The sequence below is a fragment of the Felis catus genome, chromosome C2 (assembly GCF_018350175.1).
Source record: "Felis catus isolate Fca126 chromosome C2, F.catus_Fca126_mat1.0, whole genome shotgun sequence".
In the NCBI taxonomy this organism is placed as follows: domain Eukaryota; kingdom Metazoa; phylum Chordata; class Mammalia; order Carnivora; family Felidae; genus Felis; species Felis catus.
The window spans coordinates 28,358,694-28,382,390 of NC_058376.1; positions in this window are offsets into that span (position 1 = coordinate 28,358,694).

Sequence of the window (23,697 nt, forward strand, 5' to 3'; positions counted from 1 at the left end):
AGCTTTTTGTTAGTGTTTATTTTATTTTTGAGAGAGAGAACATGAACGGCAGAGAGAGAGAGGGACAGAGGATCCGAAGTGGGCCCTCCACTGACAGAAGAGAGCCTGATACGGGACTCACGAACCATGAGATCATGACCTGAGTGGAAGTTGAATGCTTAAGAGACTGAGCCACCCAGGCGCTCCCAGTCAAGTCCGTTTTGAAGTGACAATACCTCAGAAATGGAGATTTTAATCCAGAATGTGTAAGTTACCAAGTTGCTGTCACACAAATTTCCAAGGCAGTGGTTCTCTCAAGATGCCAATTATAGTTCTCACTGTTTTATCCAAAAGCTTAGATCTCAAAAGACTTGAGCTCTAGACCAAGCCCTGACACTCTAACTGGCTGGATGACACAAGGCACGGCAGCTAAACTTGTGCCTCCGTCCCCTTTCTGTAAAACTGGAGGATTGGACCAGAGCAGCAACCATCAGTTCCATCTGGCCTGATGGGTCAGAATATGGCATTTTACTCCCAGCACCAGGTCTGGCAGGGCCAAACCTCCAGCCTTCGTCTTCTATCTTGAGCAGCTGCAGCCACAGGGAGGATGTGGCACAAAAGTGTTAGCCAAATTTTCCTACCTAAAATGAGTTATTGGGATAAAAATCAACTCATATCATTTTTCAAGGGACTGAGGTTCTGAAAATTCAATCTGGGTCTATGCCACATAAAAGATACTACAACTTTGAGGAGATTTGATTATAAAACTCTATGAATGAAATATGTAAGAAATATTGTCACGTTGATCACTTTTACACAAAGGCGGTAGAGCAGTAGAATATTGGGACCGTCTTACTTTTCTGGAACACAGCCCCTGACTCGTGAAGCCGCATCCATTCTCGTGAAGGATACATGGTTTCAAACAATCAAAATGCAAGAGCTGCCTGAGGTTGAGATCATCTGTGCACAGGGCCTAGGGGAATCACCGGAGAAGGATCTTGAAGCAGAAGTTCATTAAGAAAAGAAAAGGGAGCATCTGGGTGGCTCAGTCAGTTAAGTGTCCAACTTTGGCTCAGGCCACGATCTCACGGTTTGTGAGTTCAAGCCCCGTGTCGGGCTCTGTGCTGACAGCTCTGAGGCTGGAGCCTGTCTCAGATTCTGTATCTCCCTCTCTCTCTCTCCCCCTCCCCTGCTCACACTCTGTCTCTCTCTCTCTCTCTCAAAAATAAAATAAATATTTTTAATTATTAAAAAAAAGGAAAAAAGAAAAGAAAGGTGGCATGGGACATCCCCAAAAAAGAAATAGATTGCACAAAAGGTCTGTTGTGTTTGAAGAAAGATGAGAAGCCCCTGAACCTGGAGAATTAGAAGGGTGGGGGAGTGGAGGGTGTACCATCAAAGTAAAGATTGAAGACATAGGTAGAAAGTAGGTTCTTATGGGATAAACTAAGGAGTCTATAGGAAACGGGAATCCCTGACGATGTTTGTTTTTACAGCATTTATTTTTTAAATTTACCCATTTTTTTCTTCTTTGAATGACTACAGCCGCTTTCTAAGGAAAGAGGAGCAAATCAGATAGCCATTCTGTCTGTGCTTCAACGGGCTCAGCTGAACAAGTCTGTTGAGCTCTAATGTGCATGAGGCTGGGGGAAGAGGTAGCTGAATTACTCTGAAAAAAATGGAAGGAGAAGAATTTAGAGTTATTTGATAAGAAGGAGACGAGGAACAGAGAACCCAACAAGACAGCAAAAAATAAGCAAGCAAGCAAAAAAAAAAAAAAATCATAAACATGTTAGGAAACATCCACCACATAAGAGGAAATGAAGGGTCTTTGAAGAACAATTATTTCTCTGCTCCAATTGAAATGATTTACATTGTTAAGGTTTAGTCCACTCTTGAGACTTTCTCCCAAATCTCTAAGCCCATCAGACTTGTATGTACATAAATATTCTTTTGCTTGTGCAAATCAAGAGGGAAGCCCAGTTAGTGGCACATAACAACACATACCATTAACTGAGGCTGAGGCAACTTGAAAATTTAACTCCCACAGGCATATGTAAAACTCTTGGGGAAGGTTTTGATCAAGTGGTCATGGAATTGGGAAAGATGAAGAGTTTTGCCAATTTTATCTAGAAGTCAAGTGCAGGGGCAGTGGAGGCCTACCCAATCTCTGCTTATAGTAGGTTTTTCAGTAAAAGAGTCGCATGAACAAATTCACTGATAGATACTTTAGCAGTATGGGAATGGACAGAGACTATGAAATTCGAGGCAGTGGGTTAGTGCACCAAGTGGTCTTCCTGATATCAAAGCAATAGAAAGCAGTGTTGGAAACAAAGGTTGGCGTCCATAGGTGCAACCATGCATCTAGCTTGATAGATCTGGGAAACAGTACTTGGAATACGAACATAGAGGGGCAGGGGCTAGTGAGGCAGGTGATGGATTCAATTTAGAATGCACTGACTTTGAAGTGACTATGATGGAGTTAATTAGAAATGCCCATTAGGAGATTGTCTATACACCTAAAGCAAGTTTGTACTCAATAGTATTGGATTTCGTAAGAATGAAACATAGACAGTACACTTATTCCCTCTTACTGAGTTGTGTGGTTTTCTCCCACTTTCCTTCCTTCCTTCTTTGCTCCCTCCCTCCCTCCATTCCTCTTTCTACTTTGCTCCCTATTCTTTCAGAAAGCAATTATTAAAGAAAATACGAAGTTTATTTTTTATTTTTTTTTAAATAAAAGAGGAGAGTGGGGAGGGGCCGAGAGAGGGGCAGAGAGAGAGGGAGACACAGAATCCAAAGCAGGCTCCAGGCTCTGAGCTGTCAGCACAAAGCCTGAGTGGGGACTGGAACTCACAAACCTCGAGATCATGACGTGAGCCAAAATCAGCCGCTCAAATGACTGAGCCGCCCAGGAGCCACAAACTTTCTTATTTTAAATGCTTATTTATTTCAAGAGAGAGCAAGCATGCAAGTGAGCAGGCGAGGGGGAGAGAGGCAGGGTGAGGGAGAGAGAGAGAGAGAGAGAGAGAGAGAGAGAGAGAGAGAGAGAATCCCAAGCAAGCTCCATGCTGTCTCAATCTCACCAACCACTTGATCATGACCTAAGCCAAAATCAAGAGTCGGATGTTAAAAAAAAAAAAAAAGAGTCGGATGTTTAACCAACTAAGCCACCCAGGGACCCCCAAAATAAAACCTTTCTGTCATTTGAAGCTTTTTTCTAAATTATCCTTTTTAAAAATTATTTTGCATGTTAATTTTATCTAAAACTTGATGAAAACATCTGCTCACATATATATTAAATGAGTTGTCATGGTTTTGATATGGTGAGACCTGTTATCTTAATTTCTTTTAGGTCTTTATTGTTCTTATCAAAAGAAAATTGCTTTTGTCATAAATATTTTATAAACATTATACTTCTCATATTCTTTCTGTCTTAAGAGGAAAATGAATCTTAAAGCTATTCCTTTATCCATATCTGTCTATTAACATTAATTTAATTCCCTAAAACTGTCTTCTTATTTTCCTATTATTCTTTCTTTTTGCTCTTCTCATATGAATTAAGGCTTTCCCAGGTCCTCTGACTTTGAACTACCCAAATGTAAATGACTGATTGGATCATGTCACTGTGCATTTATGAAGCTTTAATTACTTTTTGGCTCTATTATAGTCATCTTAGAGTTGTTATATAAATGCTCCATAAGAATCATTTAAAATTCAATTTATTAAGTCAGACATTTTTCCATAGTTAGAGCAAAATAGAAAAGCATGTTACAACCACTGTCCAAAGGGGCTCAAACATACAACGTAATCACTGTGTTTTCTTTAAGTTACAAAAGATTAAAGCCCTTATTAACATATTTAAGTCAAATAGAAAACATTTGAATTTGTAAAAACAATTAGAAATCATTTTAAATTATCCTGTTAAGAATAAGGATAATTTTAAAGACATGATTTCATACATATGACTTAATAGTATATAAGTATACTTATATAGCATATAAGTATATACTTAATATACTTAATAGTATATACTTAATAGTATGTAAGTATATTTCATACAAATACTTAATAGTAAGATAATAAAATCATGATACTTATACAAGTATGATGCCTTTTAGTGAAAGGAGCTGAAATGTTTGCAAAAATTGGTGAGAGTAATGAAGATTAAATTTTATTAAGTAACAATAAAATACTACCATTCCAGTAATGACCGAAATACTTATTGGTATTACTATTATCTCCACAGAAAATTGACTTTTGAACATCATACTTCAACTTTTTTAGCATAAATTCCTGTAGATCATTGCTATAGATGCGTCCCAAACATTTATAATGCTAATAACTTACATTGATTTTTTTTTTCTTGTTTAAACCTGAAAGGAGCTGGAGCCTATTGTAATACTTTTATCTACTCAAATCTCTAATTAAAATGTTTCTTATTATGTAGTTGATACAAAAATTGGACGAGGGGAGATTGGGATAAATTATCGTCATGTAGACTTTAAGATACATTTATTCCGGAAAAAAAATACATTTGAAAATGGTAGTCACTACATAGAAGTTATCCAATTATATGTGAAAAATAGCTAAACAAGCTATCACTTGTTTGAATTCTATTTTTCTTCCGAAGAACTTAGGTATTTCATTATATGCATAATGTAAATCAGCAAATACTTATTTGGCCAATAGATACTCACAGAATATGCATAGATAAAATAATGGAAGTAGTTATTCCTATCAAAAAGAGTCCTCAAGAAATTTTCCCAAAGTCTCACACAAAGCCAGTAGTAGAACTTAGAAAAAGAACACACAGTAGTCCAGTGTAGCGACTCACTTCTAAGACCACACTATTTTCAAAAGTTTCACCACATATTTATAAAGGGTATCCGACATCTCCTTCTTCCCAAAGTCTTACCATTGGTCTAGTGGTGAATAAATTCTCCAAAATGCAGTCGAAGGTCTTATAACCAGTACCTCTTCCATAAACCTTTCACAAAAAGGTCACTGCCATTCCAGCTCACCCTTCTTTTCCCTTATATATTTATATGTGTCACTCAACGCCCTTCCTCCTGCTTGGAAAGCCATCAAGAACTTTTATCTTAGGAGTCAGTTGCCAGTTCTGTTTAATGAACCAGTCAGCAGGATTCTCGATGGCCATGAGTATAAGCCTGTCTGTGCCCTTTTTTTTCTCAGACTAAGAATGGCATTACCTCAAAAGCTGGCCATTGGGAAATAGTCTCAGAACTGTTCACTAGAAGTTAGACAGCCTCGGAGCCCGCCCAGACAGCCTATCCCTGGTTGTGCAGGCATTCTTTTTAATTCTGGAAGTCTATTGACACTTATATGGTTTTATCAGGACAAAAGAAATCCCTGAAAACTTCTCCTTTTTCCTTGGGTATTATCTAACCCAGAATGTGGATACTGGAGGTGTTAACATGTTTTGGTTAACCTCCTAAGCAGAGGAGATAAATGCACAGAGCCTTCAAACATCTATTGTTTCAGTCCTCCCCTGTCCCTCCCCCAGGATATTATCATATTTGGCAAGATGGGGCTCAATTGCACTTAAAATGATGGAATTAAACAGTCAGTCCGTCTAATGCTTGGAATCTATACACTCTTAGAAGCGTAGTTAAATTGAATCAGATATTAGGCCATAAAATTAATAGTTCTACATTTTGGAACTAAAACAGATTTTTGAGTTTCATTTGACATTTTAAGAGTGAGTTAAAATAAATATGTAGTACAACACCAGGCCCATTAAATCAAAATATTTAGCAGTCATATTTTATATTTTAGGGTTTTATAGTGTTACAAATTGCTAAGCCATATTTCAATTTTAGTACATTTGCATACTGTATACAAAATGATAGGAAACAAGGTAAAGAAAGCGGTGTGGGCATTTGGAACACGGGAAGAAGTGCTTATGCCACAAATGGTTTACTGCTAATGAATTAAAGAAAATATATGGAGTGTGTAGTTGGTTGATGTTGTGGTGCATCTTTTTAGAGCTCAATCATCCCTTAAATCGTCATGGCAAGTTTCAGATTTTCTATATCAACTTCTCAACAAAGGGTATACGCATGGATTCAGATAGGCTATCCCTTGATTTTTCCTAGACAAGTTAACTATGTTGTAGATGAAGAGCTTCAGACTTTATCTCACTGCTCATCAATTTCTTTCATTGTCATATATATTTGGAAGGGCTGTCCCTATTCAACAGCCCCCCTCCAAGTCTTCCTATCTTCAGTCCTACTCCCAAATACAATTTTTTGCTTCATGTTGCAGTTCTGCTTATTTTTTTATTTTTTTAATCTTTCTTTAATGTTTTTATTTTTTTAATATAATTTATTGCCAAGTTGGCTAACATGCAGTGTATACAATGTGTCTCGGTTTTGGGGGTAGATTCCCATGATTCACTGCTTACATATTTTAGAGAAATAACTGCAAATTTCTGAGTCAAAATAATTTTAATATTAGACAAACTCTTAATACCTCTGTTGCTAATTTTGATAAATAAATACAAAATTGAAGCTAGTTTGGTCTTAACAATTTTTGATACAATTCTCAATTTCATGGGTCAGTATATGGCATTCACTCAAATATCACCTGTCATGCCTTTTATTGAGGAAAGAGAAATTGTGTTTTCATTCATCTATCAAAATAGGTATCCAGATCATTGATTTCCTCCTCACCTATGGTGGGGCTGTCAACATAAACTTTTCTCTTTTTTATAACTTGCAAGTTTTCTGGAGCAATACATACTCTACCTTGCATTTTTCTGCATTCTTTGGAGAAGTTTTGTGGGGGTTTTGGGTTTTTTGTTTGTTTGTTTGTTTGTTTGTTTGTTTTGTTTTATTTCATTGTAGTTGTGTATAAAATTACCATTATGGCTGAGGAAAGAGGATAAGAAGGCAATAACAGGAGTTTATCTTCACTTTTAAGACAGAAAATTTTGGTTTCCCTAACATATAAAAAAAAGAGAGCATAGAATGTATAATTATCTATTTTGTAGCAGCAGGTATGGAAGGAACATTAACCTTTATTGAGTACCAACTTTGACCCTGTGCCAATAGACGCTCACATAGTCTCTTTTTAATTTAATTCTAAAAATAACTCTGTCAAGTAATTTCCTGAGTTTTAAAAAATATATACATATGTACTAATTAAAGAAAAAAGTTAGCAAATACTAAAGAGAATAAAATGTCCTCTGTTACCATTTAATGAAATTTATCCCAATTTACCATTTTAATGACTTTCCTTCCTTTGTTTATTCTATGAATGGATATATAATCCTTATGGAGTTCCAATAACTTAGTAATTATATATGTTAGCTTTTTCATTTCCAAACATTGTAAGTATAACCTACTTCTGCGTTGTTATATTATTGTCATATATGGTTAAAAACTATTCCTTGGTATGAAGTGGTCCACCATAATTAACTGTTTCTCATGGATTTTAAGTCGTTACTAAGTTTTCACTACTACAGATATTTCTAGAATAAAAACTGTCATAACGTTTTGTTTGTTGCTGTTATTGTTTGTATTTAAGATTCTTCCTTAGCATAAATTATCAGCAATAAAATAAACCAGAAAAGGTGTAGTACAAAATGGCAATAAACTAAAGTAATAATTAAATTTTAAATTTGCATTTTAAATTTAAAAAACAATTGTTTTACAGATGATACTAGCAAAACTATTACTCTGTTACTCTTGTATGGTGCTGGTAGTATCTTAAACTGGCACAAATCTTTGGAAAACAATCTGATGTGTAACTTTTTGTATCCAATGAGCTAGTAGTACATTTCTGAGAGTCTCCCCAAATAAAATAGTGTAAAAGAGAGAAGTAGATCTAACACAACAATGATCATTGCAGCTTTGTTGATTTCTTTATTAATCTTGTGAGTGAAAATTGCTCTTATATTATTATAGGAACAATGCATATTCATGGAAAATGATTTATGCAGCACATAAGAACAAAACATAGCCTCCAAGCCCGTTCCCTAGAGGCAACTGCTCCTAACAATCTCTTATCAACCTCCCCAAATTTTTCCATTCAAATCTATGAAAACACAGATTTCTTTTTACAACAGGTCACACTGTACAGATTTCTCTTCAATTTGCTATTTTCAATTACTATAATGTCTTACACATCTTTTCATTTCAGGACATACAGATCCAACACATTCTTTTGAATGGCTAGGTAGTTTTCCATTGTATGGCTGTACCACGCTTTATATATCCAGTACTCATTTTGAGTCATATGTATTTTTCTCCATTATAAAGAATGTTTCAAAAAAATCCTTCTATATTAATCTTTCTACATTTACAAGTATAATTGTAGGATCTTCTTAGCAGTAGAATGGCTAACCGGAGGGTATATACATTTTAAATTTGCCTAACTGCCCTCCAAAATCAATCTACATTTCCAACTACAGAATTCAACAATGCCTGTTTCCTCACACCCTTTACAACACTGGGTATTTTCAAACATTTAAACCTTTGCCAGTGTGATAGCACTTCATCTTTCCACAAGTATTTGTGCTCATTAAGGCACCTGGAAGGAATTCAGTACAAGAAATGCCACCGGTTACAAAGAAATAAACAATATAGCAGGAGGCAAATATATAGCTTGAAATCACACAGTCAAAAATGTTTGAGTCATTAGAGGTGATACACTTCAAATTTCTCATCTGTTATTGAAAACGTTCATCTTATTAACTTCAACACACACACACACACACACACACACACACACACACACACTCCCTTTGGGAAATGACCAACATTCATTTCACAGATGAGGAGACCAAGATCCAGAAAGAAAAATCTTTCCATTGTCACACACAACTATGTCTACACAGAACAAGAGCTAAACTAAGACTCCACTACAGGTGCAGTATTATTTCCAAGGCAACATGCAAGTATAATGTATAATGTGACTTTACATACAATGTAGACCATGGTACAATAAAACTCGTTGCTTCTTCAGTTAATCAATGGAAGTCTCTTCTAACTAGCACAGTAATAACTGGCAGGCATAATGAATATCTGACAGATTAACTTCTGTTCTCTTTAGTTTTTAGATTTCATGTGTTTAGTGTTAAATGTATTTTTGTTCCAATTATTTGGAATTAATCAGTGATGCATGTTAGATTTGGAAACCAGGATATGAATTTCCAAAGCAATCCCTAGTCTTCCCAGATGCAAAATATTTATTGCAAAATGCTGAAAGAAGGCAGACACAAGGAGAAAGAAAGGTCTGATTAGGTCTGATTTGAACATGGTACATAATGTTCTGTGTCCTCTGTATTCCCATTTTTTATTACAACATGAGCATTTTCTCAAGTCATTAAATGTTCTTCAAACACTTAATTTTAGGGGCTCCTGGGAGGCTCAGTCAGTTAAGCGACCGACTTCAGCTCAGGTCATGATCTCACAGTTCATGGGTGCCAGCCCCACATCGGGCTCTGTGCTGACAGCTTGGAGCCTGGAGCCTGCTTCCAGATTCTGTGTCTCCCTCTGTCCCTACCCTTCTCCCACTTGCAGTCTGCCTCTCTCTCTCTCTCTCTCTCAAAAATAAATAAACATGAGATTATTTTTTTAATGTTTGCAAAGACATTTTTAATTTGCAATTCCCTTTTAAGTTATTTCCATGTTTCTATATCACATTACTGCCAAGAATAATATTATATGTAACTTTTTTGTCTATATCTCTAATGATTATCTTTTTTTTTTTTCAACGTTTTTATTTATTTTTGGGACAGAGAGAGCCAGAGCATGAACAGGGGAGGGGCAGAGAGAGAGGGAGACACAGAATCGGAAACAGGCTCCAGGCTCTGAGCCATCAGCCCAGAGCCCGACGCGGGGCTCAAAGTCACGGACCGAGAGATCGCGACCTGGCTGAAGTCGGACGCTTAACCGACTGCGCCACCCAGGCGCCCCTCTAATGATTATCTTAGCAAACATTCATAGAAGTGGGTTTCTTGGGTCCATGGACATAAAATTTTTTAAGTGCTCAAATGGCTTTCCTGAAAGACGAATTCCAATTAAAATACCTATCAAGAGTGTATTAGCATGTTTGTTTCACTTCACCCTTCCAAACATTGAGCATCCCCATTACATCAAAAGACTTTTGAAAGGGACTGTCTGAGTGATAATATTATACATCTTCCTATTCCACCCTCCTTCCCATTTTCCAAACTTTACATTTTGTTATTTTACTTTTATATTTAAATGGATTAATTTGGTTGGGCATATGCGACTAAGACATGCAATGATTTGACAGCCATTGAGTATAAACCCGTGTGATCCTGGAACTTCAGCAGGAAACCAGTGAGGGAAGATATCATTTCAATGCAGGTTTCAGAGGATGAGCTTAGACTATACTGTGAAAGGACTGGTAGAATTCAGGTTGGCAAAGAGGAGACAAAGTTGCAATATAGGGATAGGAAATCATCAGGCAGAGACCCAGGGGTTCAGATGAGCAAAACATCTGCTAGAAACAACTGTTTCGACAAACTGCATTAAGTTGGATAGGGCCGATTTGATTCTAAAATCTCCTTGGTGATTTTCTCCTTCATCTCACATTAAGTGGAACTCAAACCTTTGAGTGGTACCTACCTCCTCCCTCAAACTTACTGAATTAAATATTATCAAGAAAGTGAATGCCGATGAAGCAGGTAACATTTTTAATTTTCAAAACCATATTTCCTCTGGCAGGAGAACATCCGCTCTCTGCAGACCTTTGGTTTGATCATAATTCTCACAACCCATGATGCTCCACCTGCTGATTTAAAGAAAACTCAGTATACTTGAGCTTTTTCAATTTGTTTTTCTACATTCTTAGTCAACATACCACCAGGCAGAATCCTCCTTAGGTTACAGAATCTGAGCTGACAGTTTTCAATTTGGTGCTTCCAATAAAACTTCTTTTGCTAAATATAAGGGTTTTTTTTTCCTCAGTGAACAGAGGGAAGAGAAGTTTTTATAAGCCTGTTTTTAGAGATTATGTCTTAATTAGCTATCTCAAGTATAGAGTACACCCCATCCATCTGTAAACTAGTATTCAAATCTGACCACTTCATTATGTTCAAACAATTAGATTTAAAAATATGGAAAATACAAATCAACCATCTGGATATCTGATCTACCACCAAAAGTCAGAGTCCTAAAAACACTCTGGGTTTACATTCAGTTTCCTCCACTTATTTATCCATTCATTTTTGTACTTTCATAGACCATGTCCAGAAAGGATTTGTGGCTTTGCATAATTGGGTTCCTAACAGGCCCCATTTTGTGATAGAGGCATGACAGCCTTTTTCTCATTCCTCAAAATGCAGTAGGATACACAAATGTTCATAGAGGCTTCATTTATAACAGCCCTAAACTGAAAGTAACCTGAATGTCCTTCAGTGAATTCACAGCTAAGCGAACTCTGATACATCCATTCAATGGAATACTATTCAGCAATTAAAAGGAACAAACTATTGGTACACACAACAACTTGGATGGGTCTTAAGGGCATCATGACTAGTGAAAAAAGCCCATCTCAAAAAGATTGCATACATACAGATTTCCATTTGTATAACATTCTCAAAATGAGACAATTATAGAGAAGACAGATTAGTGGTTACCAGGGAACAGAGACAAGGGTGAGGCATTGGTAAGGCTTTAAAGGGAAAGTATAGGGAAGAATCCTTGTGATGATAGAGCACTTCCACACGGGTTGTGGTGGTGGTCACACAAATCTTTATATGGGGGTAAATCACATAAAGCTATACACCCATATACATTAGCACATGTAAAAAAATTGGTGAAAACTGAGTAAGGAAGGACTGTAGTGTAGTTAATACCAATGTCAATATTCTGGTTTTGACATTATACTACAGTCATGCAAGATATCCCCATTGTGGGAGACTGGTGGAAGGCTCAGAGTACTTTATGTCCTCTTTTGCGACTTCTTGTAGTCTATAATTATTTTAAAATTAAAAGTTTTTTTTAATGCCTCACGATCTTCAACCAAGTTACCCTCCCCTGGGACCATTAGTGCCCCACCTCACCCTCTGACCCCTGCCAGGAAGGTCTTCCTTGGCTCCCCAGACTAGGTTTATCTCCCAATGTTCCATGTTCTTACAGCACTTCAAATGTGTTTCTTTGGGCCCGGCAAAATGACTACTGAATAATTCCATCAGTGTAACATCGGTTTAATACCTGCCTTCCACAGACTATAAATTTTTAAAAGGCACCCGGTTCATTACTGTATCTTTAGTACTGACTATCTGCCTTAAAACGCCGTAGGTGCTTAGTCAATACTTGTGGAAAACAAGGAGCGAGAGTGACACAGCACATGAGCAAGCATTTCTGTAAGTCACAGCTGGAGAATTTCAGTCCGGGCATGAAGATGAGATCATGGGGAAAGTCAGTACATAGCTAATAAGTAGTTCATCACATTTTATACAGATGTCTGGTACCATAGATTATACATATTAATGTACACCATGCAAAACAGTCGGTTCATTTAGAACCAATCAAATGTGATTATTTGATTATTTCCATCTTGTCAAGAAGAGCATTTTAGCTATTTTATTTGGCAATGGCAAAACACAGTTTCTATTCATATTCTATACCCTCTGGGGTATATTCCCAAAAAAATATGTTAGAACAATTCTGATGAGGAGGATACGCCTTTCAGTGGCTTTCAAAGTTGTTACTGGCCCTAGGGCTGGGATCAAGGGTATAACTGGTCACTGGCACTCTATACCTCTTTTCTTGGCCCATCTCCTATCATCAGGTACATACTTTCTCTCGACTCAAATGATCTCATACCTTAACACCATCTTCTAGCTATTAAATACCTCCAGTGCAGCATGCACGCACACAAATACATGCACACACACACACTCACCCACGTACGCACGCGCGCGCACACACACACTTGTCCCTCCTTCCCTTCCCACCAAATCTCAATTCTTAAGTGTTCACGTCAGCTTTTAGGAGGAAAGAATCTCTGACTCCATTGATTAGGGTGACGAGCATGCATAGATCTCTAGAAAAGTAGATATGTTTGAACAGACTGGCTATCTAGTTCAGCTTGCTGTCACTCTCTCCCCCTCAGACGCCAGAAGAACAGGGATGGTGATTGGAGCGTGGCACCTCATTTCTGCAAGTTTCCCAACCCTTAAGCTATAATCAAAGGGAAAGTGTAAGAGACATCTGGACATGCAAAATTTTGCAATGATAATATGTGTGTTTTGGAAGCAAGTACACAAAAAGACATCTATGAGAGCTCAGCGTCTTTCACGAAATTAGTTCAGAGCTATATGGTGAGGATAGAGCTACTGGCAGAAACCAAAATGCCAAAGGGCACCAGGAAAATACTAAGAACTTCTAAGATAGGTTCTTATGTAAGACAGCTTGATTTTACTACGTTGGTGCTTTCGTTCAGTGTAGTTAGAAGACAATGGCCATTAAGTACTGCTGCTTTGTCAGACATCATTATTTTAGCATCATGAATTGAGCGCTTTGTGATGTTTATTTGGTTTGTTTACAGAAACGACACAGTATTTTTGTTGTCAGTAATTTGAGTTATCATTTCAGAGAGTGGTAGCAACAGGTAAAGACAAACTGTAGAATCACAACATTGTTCATTAATACAGGAAAGAAAAAAATCAAAGCAAATTTGCTAATTAGAATTGTCCAGAAAGCTGTTTTGCCCAGAATAACAAATTGAATTTTGTGTTTCATTTCTCACTTGGCATTTTTCTTTTTAATGAGACGAGGATTATATTTGAAAATATTGCCATGCACTGACCCATAGTGGTAGCAAATTATGGAGAAAGGAAAAGACCATGTTCCACTCTTTTATTTTCTCGTTTTGTTTAGGTGCAAATCTCTTCACTCAATTTTAAACCATGCAAATTAATCTCTTTTCAAGTATAAACCACCCATCTGTCCCTTTTGTTCTCCCTGAAGTCATTTTGGATTTCACTGTTGAAAATAAAGTTAACATCTTTAACCTATGTAATAACTATACAAGGAAAAAAAAATGAGTGTAGGACAAATAAAGAAAATGAAAACATCAATATTTATTCTCCTGCATTCATGACACTCATTATCAGAACCAGAAAATCATCAAAACAGTAATAAAAACACAGGCTCCAATAGACAAAAGGATTGTGCTCCAAAAAATTTTATTTGCAAGTAGGTTGTCTAAAGCATTAACACTCTTAATAGAAATAAAGTTCTACATCATAGTTAGAACTCTCAGGGATTCTCTGTATGCCTGTATGGTCCATCTATTTAGTCCAGAACCATAGGAATCATAGTCACAAAAGATTTCCAGGGTGAATAACAAAAGATAAGAAAGAAAGAGGCCGGTTGGCTCAGTCAGTTAAGCATCAGACTCTTAATTTTGGCTCGGGTCATGATCTCAGTTTGTGAGTTCGAACCCCTCATTGACCATGTAGAGCCTGCTTGGGCTTCTCTCTTTCTCACTGCCTCTCTCCCGGCCCCCGAAATAAATAAAATAAAATAAATTTAATTGAAAAAAATTTTTAAAAGAGAAGAAAGAGAGAACAGAGAAGGAGAAGTTTACCCCTCTCTGTGGTACAGGTCTGAGCACATTTTTGAAATAATGAAGTCCACTTTCAGCCTCCTCCTACCTCCCTAAGTGACATCCTTTCCCACTTTCAGGTACCTTCAGTTTTCAGTATCCAGGCACTTACACGTTTACATTTACCCCAGATCCATATTATAGAAATCTAGACATATTTAATCCCATGAACCATGTTCTCCATGGTAAATATTACCTGTCAGCTGACAAAGGGGTCCATTCTTTCAGGTAGTTTGTTCATTATGATATTCCCTGTCTAGCCTAATGCTTGGCATACATTAGGTGATTAACACATATTTGCTGAGTGAATAAATGAGGGATAGCTAGTATCAACATCATGAGAAAGAGAAATTTCTAATTAGAGAAAACATCTATTTGCATTGGTTTTGAGTTCTTAGTTTTGTTGGAATTCATCCATAATGAATGTTGTCATTATTGCATTGTAGGGAGCTGATATAAAAAGTTATACTATTACCTATCATTTAATATGGATAGAATATTATATTCTATTTTTCATAATGGCTTTCTCAAGTTCTTATAATAATAATGGTAACAATAATAATAGGTAATACGTATAACACAGCATGACTGGTGCTTTGCTAAGTGCTTTCATATCTTAATATATTTAGTCCTCTCATTAACCCTAAGGGCATGTACTATCATTATACCCACTTTAGAGACACGCAAACTATAGTTTTAACAACTTTCCAAAATCCACAGCTCTTCCGCCTAGCAGTCGGGCTCAAAGCTGAGGTCTAAGCTCCTTGGCCATCTTTGGGGTGGTCTGGTCTCCTTTCCTATTTACCATTACTTATCCCTGATATAAAAGATCCTTAACGAGAAGGGATCATCCCAGATAAATGGGCTGTGTTCCATTTGTCATAGTCAGTGGCAGCATCAGCACTGTCCATTGACAATGCGCGCGACAAGAGGAATAAAGAAGGAAGTGATAGTATGCAAAGGAGGCTGCTGTCACACTTTGTAGATTTCTCAACATTTTTCTAGCACTAGATGGAATTAACAAGTTTTAGCCTCCAGGACTGATAGTTGACGTAGGAAAACTTTCTTTTTAAATGATATGTTTAATATGGTTGATTTCTGTATCATTAAGACAGGCAGCTCGGCATGATGACTCTAGTTAAGTTTCTTCCTTATCAGTAGTATCCCCCTTCTGGAACTAACATTGAAGTACCTAATTAGCCTGGACTTGTAGACTCTCAAAACAAAATTCAAACTTGCATTTTGCATTACTACATACTCTTAATACATGTTTTTTCTTTTATTTCACTCTTTGGGCATTTATGTGCTATATGAAACAGAGAATAGTACTTTAGCGAGATCTCTGTTGAAAATAAAATGGTTTGGCTTCAAAAGCTAAAAACCGTGATTGCCATATTCCTTGTTTTTGTTGTTGTTGTTGTTGTTGTTTTACAACAAATTCCTTTAGATTATTGAAATCACCATATATTATCTAAGTCAACTTTTCAATAAATTTTTCAGTAGCATTCTTCTTGCTGCCAGTTATGTCTTTTTTAAATTTAATGTTCTACTTCCCATGCTTAAAACAAAACAAAACAAAAAAGAAAAAAAAAGAAAGAAAAAACAAGGATGGGCTCCTGGATGGCTCAGTCAGTTAAGCATCCAACTCTTGATCTCAACTCAGGTCATTATCTGTCAGTTCATGAGATGGAGCCCCAATCAGGCTCTTCACTGATAGTATGGAGCCTGCTTGGGATTCTCTCTCTCTGCCCCTCACCTGCTCATGCATGCACACACGTTCTCTCTCTCTTTCTCTCTCTCTCTCTCTCTCTCTCTCTCTCTCTCTCTCTCTCTCTCTCTAAAAAATAAATAAATAAATTTAATAAAATTAAAAAAAAAATTTTAAGCTATCTACTTAAGTCCAGTTTCTATTCAACATAATCTTTTTGCTGTTTAAAAACATTCACCTACTCATTTTAGAACCTGGTCTATCTGTTGGTTCATTAATTAGCTTCAGTGCATGCTACCTGACACTTTTTCAAATCACAACTCAATTTCATATCACATTTTTTTCCCCTCTGAGAATTTCAAACCAACTTACCGATTTCCTTTCTAGAGTATAATTTTTTTGGTCACTAAATAAAATAACTTGTGGATTTTTAATTTTTTTAAAGCTCATATATTTAATTTGATTGAGGGAGAGAGAGGGAGAGAGAATCTCAAGCAGGATCCGCACTGCCAAAGTGGAGTCTGATGCAGGGCTGGAACCCACAAACCATGGGATCATGACCTGAGCCAAAATCAAGAGTTGGATACTTAACTGACTGAGGCACCCAGGCTCCCCAACTTGTGAATTTTTAAAACAGTGATAAACAAACAAACAAATAGACAAACAAACAAAAAATATATAAACATATCCATAGGAACAATGATAACCTTGCATAATGCTATGTTAACTCAAGTTCACAGAACTAAAGAACATATGACGTTGGGCTAGGACTGGGAACCAGGGGCTCGCCGGCATTCACTCTTGAGTTATTCAGATACTAGAGGGAAACTTCCACTTGGGTTGTAGAGTCACATCTTTCTTTGCTTTTTTTTTTTTGTCAATTACAGTATGAAAACCAAAAGCTGTCAAAAAATAGAATGCAACCAGGGCACCTGTTTGGCTTAATCGGTTAAGCGTCCAACTTCAGCTCAGGTCATGATCTCACAGTCTGTGAGTTCAAGCCCTGCGTCGGGCTCTGTGCTGACAGCTCAGAGCCTGGAGTCTGCTTCAGACTCTATCTACCTCCCTCTCCCCTTCTCCTGCTCACATTCTGTGTGTCTCTCTCTCAAAAATAAATAAACATTAAACAATAAAAATAGAATGTAGCCATTTGCTTTAGCCTTAGAAAATATAATGCATAAAGTTTCCTAAAACAGCTTCTAAGATGAAAACAGGAAAGAAACATCTTGCTAGGAAAAGAAGAAAAGTTGTATTTGCCCACTTTCCACTACCTCCTATCTTTCAGAGGCCAAGGAAGAACACAGAATGCATCTTAAACCCAAAGACCTAGCCTGAAACCACTCATACTACAATATGGATATTTGGCATTTAGTTGATTAATTAAATCAGTATAGGTATTTAATCTGGATGAATCCCCTGGCTTTTGGTCTGGATGTTTTTCATCTGGAAATGTGTACAATCTCCATTTCACCTGTTCTGAAGGAGAACAATCAAAGAATTAGACCCCTTAATCAAGTAGATGCTAATATAATGAGTTATTCTACTTTATTTACTCTCTGGACTCATGGATCCTTGAGCCTTCCTTTGATGGTGCTTAGCTGGCAGTACTTTTGCATCAGTATTCTGAACATCAATATTTATTGAACATGCACTGCAGCAAATGAAGAAGGTGCAGAAGATTAATCTCACTATGGACTGATCACAGTAAATGACTTATATGGCTTCTGTGGAGGGGCTTAAAAAATAAATCCATGATTACAGTTTGTTTTATTTGTCAAGTGTAGGATACAAACTTCTCCCAACTAAGGTTTTGATTAATTAAATTTGTGCTTCTCCACCTTAGAATGGTACAGTGTTGTCTTCTGTTTCAGTGAATGGATTTTTGGTATTGTTTTATTTTTTTTTTAAGTTTACTTATTTTGAGAGAAAGAGCGTGCACAAATGTGGAAGGGGCAGAGAGAGAGGGGGGAGGGGAGAGAATTCCAAGCAGGCTCCACACCATCAGCACAGAGCCAGATGTGGGGCTCAAGCTCACCAACTGCGAGATCATAACCTGAGCTGAAATTGTCAGACGTTTAACTGACTGACCCACCCAGGCGCCCCTTTGGTATTGTTTCAATGTTGGGTCTGTTTCATGATAAAGAAGTGAAAAAGCTTTGGTTGATGGTGTCATCTATGGTGAGCACTATGGTGGGGGTTTTTTGTTTGTTTTTTAATCAAAAGAGAAATAATGAACGGCTTGCTTCTAGAGAGGACTTCCAAAATAAATAGAATTTAGGAATCAAGTTGAAAATGTTTTGTGTCACGAAATGAAAGTTTAATTTGGAAAAAGATTTACCTTGAACAAATATATCACACCTTTAAAGATGTTTAAGTACTGGATGTTATAACAAGTCACTGAGTTTTTATTGCTGCCCTGTGGGCAACAGTGCCAATCTGTCAGCCTGGACTTTGACCCAGGCCCTTGGGGACTCATCTTCCAAACGTTTGACTATTACAGTGGAGTTTGAGATTTGAAGCAAAACACTGCAAATGAAAGTCGCAAACTGTGGGTGTTGGAAAAAAAGAGATGTGTTTTCTGAGGCAATGACTTTTTTAAGTTTTGGTTTGGGTTTGGCTTTTGTTTTTGTTGTTACTGCTTATGCCATAAAAGTGAAAACAAATATTATTTCCTTTCAAGACAATGAGTAATTCGGCCACTTACTTTGGAAATCCTGACACTAATGTGCTGCATTAAAACAAATGTTTTAGTACTCAAGAGGCTCAAGAGAGTGCTAAGTGAAATATGAATGGTTTATGGGAATTCATAAATTCTACATTAAATGCAAAGAAGCAACCCAACTTTTGAATGACAATGTTTAGAATTGTTGACTTGGAGACACAGTATATCCTTTATTTCTGTCTTTCAGGTTTTAATTATCAGGCTTCGTTATAAAAAGGAAACTGGGCAATTTAGAAATACCCAAAAGATTATTTTTCTGACTTTTTTCCCTCTCTGTGTCTTTGTACTTGAATCATAAAATGGGAAAGATTCATGTGAAATGTTAAACCCAAAGAAATGGTGCAAAAGTCTCTCTAAATTGATACCCATAAAATTCCTTTCTTTAGCTACTATGTAATATGTAAGACATTTCCATTGGTATCTTGGGCCAGTCTCCTCCGTATTTGATCTGATGGAAGGCCCTGGAAAGACACTTGATCCTGCACAGGCCAGCAGCTTAGGCCCACGGCAAGAGAGTGCATAATGTGTGTAGCAGTTTTGTAAATGAGCCCTGCTGTTTACAAGGTGGGTCTTGGGGAACGTGCATAGCTCAGAGTGGGCTTCAGCCAGTGTTGTCTGGGCAGTGCACGGGCGGGGGAACCTGTCAAGGGTGTGGGTGCCAATGAAAGCCTCTCCAGATTTCATTCCCCAAGTGTCAGCCCAGGAGACAGTGTTTTTTTCTAACTGACGCACCCACAGGTACCCCTTTGCTCTGAATGGTCTACCCACAAGTCTGAAGTGGCGCCTTTAGCAATAATGCACATAGAAAGATAGTCTGGCCATTGCGATTTTGGCTGGGTGCAAATGACAATTTCTACCAGATGCAATTCAAAATGCTTGTCATGAAAATGACAATAGCTCCTTTTTTGTGTTTTAAGTAAAGTAAATTTTATTTATTTTTGAGACAGAGAGAGACAGAGCATGAACGGGGGAAGGGCAGAGAGAGAGGGAGACACAGAATCGGAAGCAGGCTCCAGGCTCTGAGCCGTCAGCCCAGAGCCCGATGCGGGGCTCGAACTCACGGACCGCGAGATCGTGACCTGAGCCGAAGTCGGACGTTTAACCGACTGAGCCACCCAGGCGCCCCTAAATAAAGTAAATTTTAAACTTATTGAAAATTAAAATATTTTCTTTAGGTTTACAACATACTTAAGTGTCTGTGATACACTAGCCATATGAACTAACGTAGCTAAAACTAATAATACAAATACTAACTAAATAAAATGATAACACTTTAATATTTTTAGATAAGTTTATCATTTATTATTTCAAAAGGTTACTGTCGGGAGAGCAGCTATATAGATCAACTAGGGAAGTGGTTAAGAATACAATCACAATCAGGCCTGGGTTCATATGCTGGCATCACCTTTTGCTGGCTGGCCACCTTCGGCCGGGAACTTAGCTGCCTGAGCCTGTTTTCTCACCCAAAAATGGAGCTGACAATAGTTCCTAACTCATAGAGATAGAGTAAACATAATCCATATGAAGCACTCAGCACAGCGCCTGTTGGGCACACAACAAGCACTGAATAAAATGTTGGCTTGAGACAAGGTGGTAGGCACAATTTCTCAGACTGTCTCCAGAGATGTCCTACCTTATTCTTAATCTCCAGAAACCATGAATTTGATGAGCTATCACTTCTGTGATTATATGTTATGTTATATGGGACAGCTGACTTTAAGAAAGGGAGATTATCCATGTGGTCGTGAAAGCAGAGAGCTTTCTCCAAATGGTGGCTGAAAGGGACACCATAGAAATTTAAAGCATGAGAAGGACTCAGTGCCCCATTGCTGGCTTTGAGGTGGAGGGTGCCATCCCGGAAGGAATGCAGGGCCCTCTCCATGAAAAAGAACATCTCCCTGGGGACAGCCAGCGAAGAAAAGAAAAGAAATCTCAGTCCTACACCCACAGGAACAAGACCTGCCAATAACCTGAATGAGGTTGGAAGTGGATTCCTTCCTGGAGTCTCTACAATACAGCCTGGGCAGGCCAATGCCTTGATATGAGCCTTGGGAGACTCTGAGCAGAGAGCCCAGCTGTGTTCACATGTCTGTTGACCTTCACAACCGTGAGATAATAAGTGTGCTTTGTTTTCAACTGTTAAGATTGTGGCAATTTGTTACACAACAGAAAACTGATATAGGCCTTCTGGGAGTGGCTTGACATCAGGAAAAGATACCTGTTTTAATTGTTAAAGTGAATTTCCAAGAAGAGAAGGCATTTTTGTGTTTGCTTGGAGAGATATCTTATGGGAGAATTTTAATCAATAACTGGTAACATTTTGATTTGATTTTCCTAATAGTATACAAAAGTATAGCATACTATAAAGAATGAAATGTCAGTCTTTGTAAGAGCATATAACAGTGTTACCACTAGCCAACAAGAAAACCAGGAGTTACCTCTAGAAATAATTTTTCAAGATGAATATATGGAATAAAATCTCCATTCTTGATCCTCAGGGAAAAAGTCAATTATTTTGTATTGGCCAAAAACTTAACCCTGGTTAAAAGACAGGGTAGAGAAAAGGTGTTACATGAGGGTAGTACCTAGGATATGACTGCTTCAAGCATCTCAATGTAGTCAACAGCTAATACTCTAGTTCGCCTAGTTATTTGTTTCTTAGGGGAAACTGCCCATCTTCCTGATGGGCTGGTTCACATGGCGGTCTGTTCTTCCAGAGGGCTGACATTTGCTTCATGTTAGCCAATCAGAAGGCCCCAAACTACACACAGTAATGTCTGTGCATAGTGACTGATTCAGAGTTGTTCATAGTATCAAGCACTGACAATCGGGACCAATCAGAGGAAGAAAGGAAACACAAAGAAACAATAAATACCCCTCGCCTCTGTGGCTAAGTGTTGACTCTATCATATATCAAATTCTTGATTATCTAACCACTGCTTTATCAAAGTTCTCTTCTCTTCTCTTCTTTTTATTTCTTCCTGCAGCTTAATTTCAGGATTTTACCATGCAATTATTATTTTACCTGCTTTTGAGATTGGGAAAGGGCAGGAAAAAGAAGAAAAGTATCTCTCTCTCTTTTTGTTTTTTTTTTTTTTTTTTTTTTTTTACACCGCCTTTTTTGAGAGGTGGTAGTTTGGGAAGAGCTAACTTGGGTATTGTGTTTAGGTATCACGCACAAAGATTCTTTCTTTTTTTTCTTTTTTTTAATGTTTATTTATTTATTTTTTGAGAGAGAAACAGACCACAAGCAGGGGTGGGGCAGAGAGACAGAGTGAGACACAAAATCCGAAGCAGGCTCCAGGCTCTGAGCTGTCAGCACACAGCCCGATGTGGGGCTCGAACCCACAAACCGTGGGATCGTGACCTGAGTCATGGCTGGAAGCCCAACAGACTGAGCCACCCAGGCGCTCCTATTTTTGTGGCTCATTTCCAGAGAACTCAAAATGGCTAGATTACCCCTCTACTTGTTAAGTGAAGTCTCTTCAAACTGCATATATTCCAGGAAGTGAAAGCTTGGGGTTCAGCATCTCTCTGTGATTTGGTCACAAGTGAGGTGACTGGCTAATTTGGCAAATTGCTGCTTGAGCTTATTTTCAGTTGAACTTCTGCTGAGAGAAGAAAGAACAAGCAGGCGAGCAGAGAACATACTATATGCATCACTGAAACTTATTGCTTATCTTTATTGCATTTGAGTAAATGCTCTTTTTTTTGCTGCTGCCAAGTAAGTCATCATATTTTAGTTCTGCACTGAATCCCTCGGCAGGAGACAAGATTTGAATAGATCCAGAGTGCAGGAAATAAAAAGAATGCACATTTTGGCTCAGATGCTCCTCTCCCCAGCCTCTCTCCCATTGCCTTCATTGGTCACTTGCGCTATTCACACTCATCTGTGTGAAACATTTTCTAGAAACAATCCTGAGGTTATGAGTAAAAGTGTTATTCTAATCAAAACAGATTTGTGTTCACTCTCCTGATAAAAAAAATACATGCTCATTGCAAAAAGAAATACAGAAGTGTATAGAAAAGAGATTTACCTGAAGTTCCCCCTTTCAGAGACTCATTAACATTTCAGTGACCATCACATAACATCTGTTTGTGGATACCTACCTATATGACATTATTTAAATATGGTCATATGTAATACGATTCTTTCAATTCCATGAACAGCTTTATTTTGTATTGAAATATAATTGACGAACAACATTCTATTAGTTTCGCGTGTGCAACATTTTTTTTTATTTTTTTCAATGTTTATTTTTGAGAGAAAGAGAGAGAGACAGAGTGTGAGTGGGGGAGGTTCAGAGAGATCGAGGGGGACACAGAATCTGAAGCAGACTCCAGGCTATGAGCTATCAGCACAGAGCCCAATGCGGGGCTCAAACTCATGAGCCGCGAGATCATGACCTGAGCCGAAGTTGGACACTTAACCGACTGAGCCACCCAGGTGCCCCATCACGTGTGCAACATTGTGATTCAACATTGTTGTGCACTGTAAACTGATCGTCATAGTAAGTGCAGTGACCATCTAGTCACCCTCTGTCACCATACAAAGTTAATACAACACTATTGATTGTATCCCCCATGCTGTACATTGCATCCCTGTGACTTATTTATTTTATAAATGGATACTTGTGGGGTTTTTTTCTCAGTTTATTTTGAGAGAGGTGGGGAG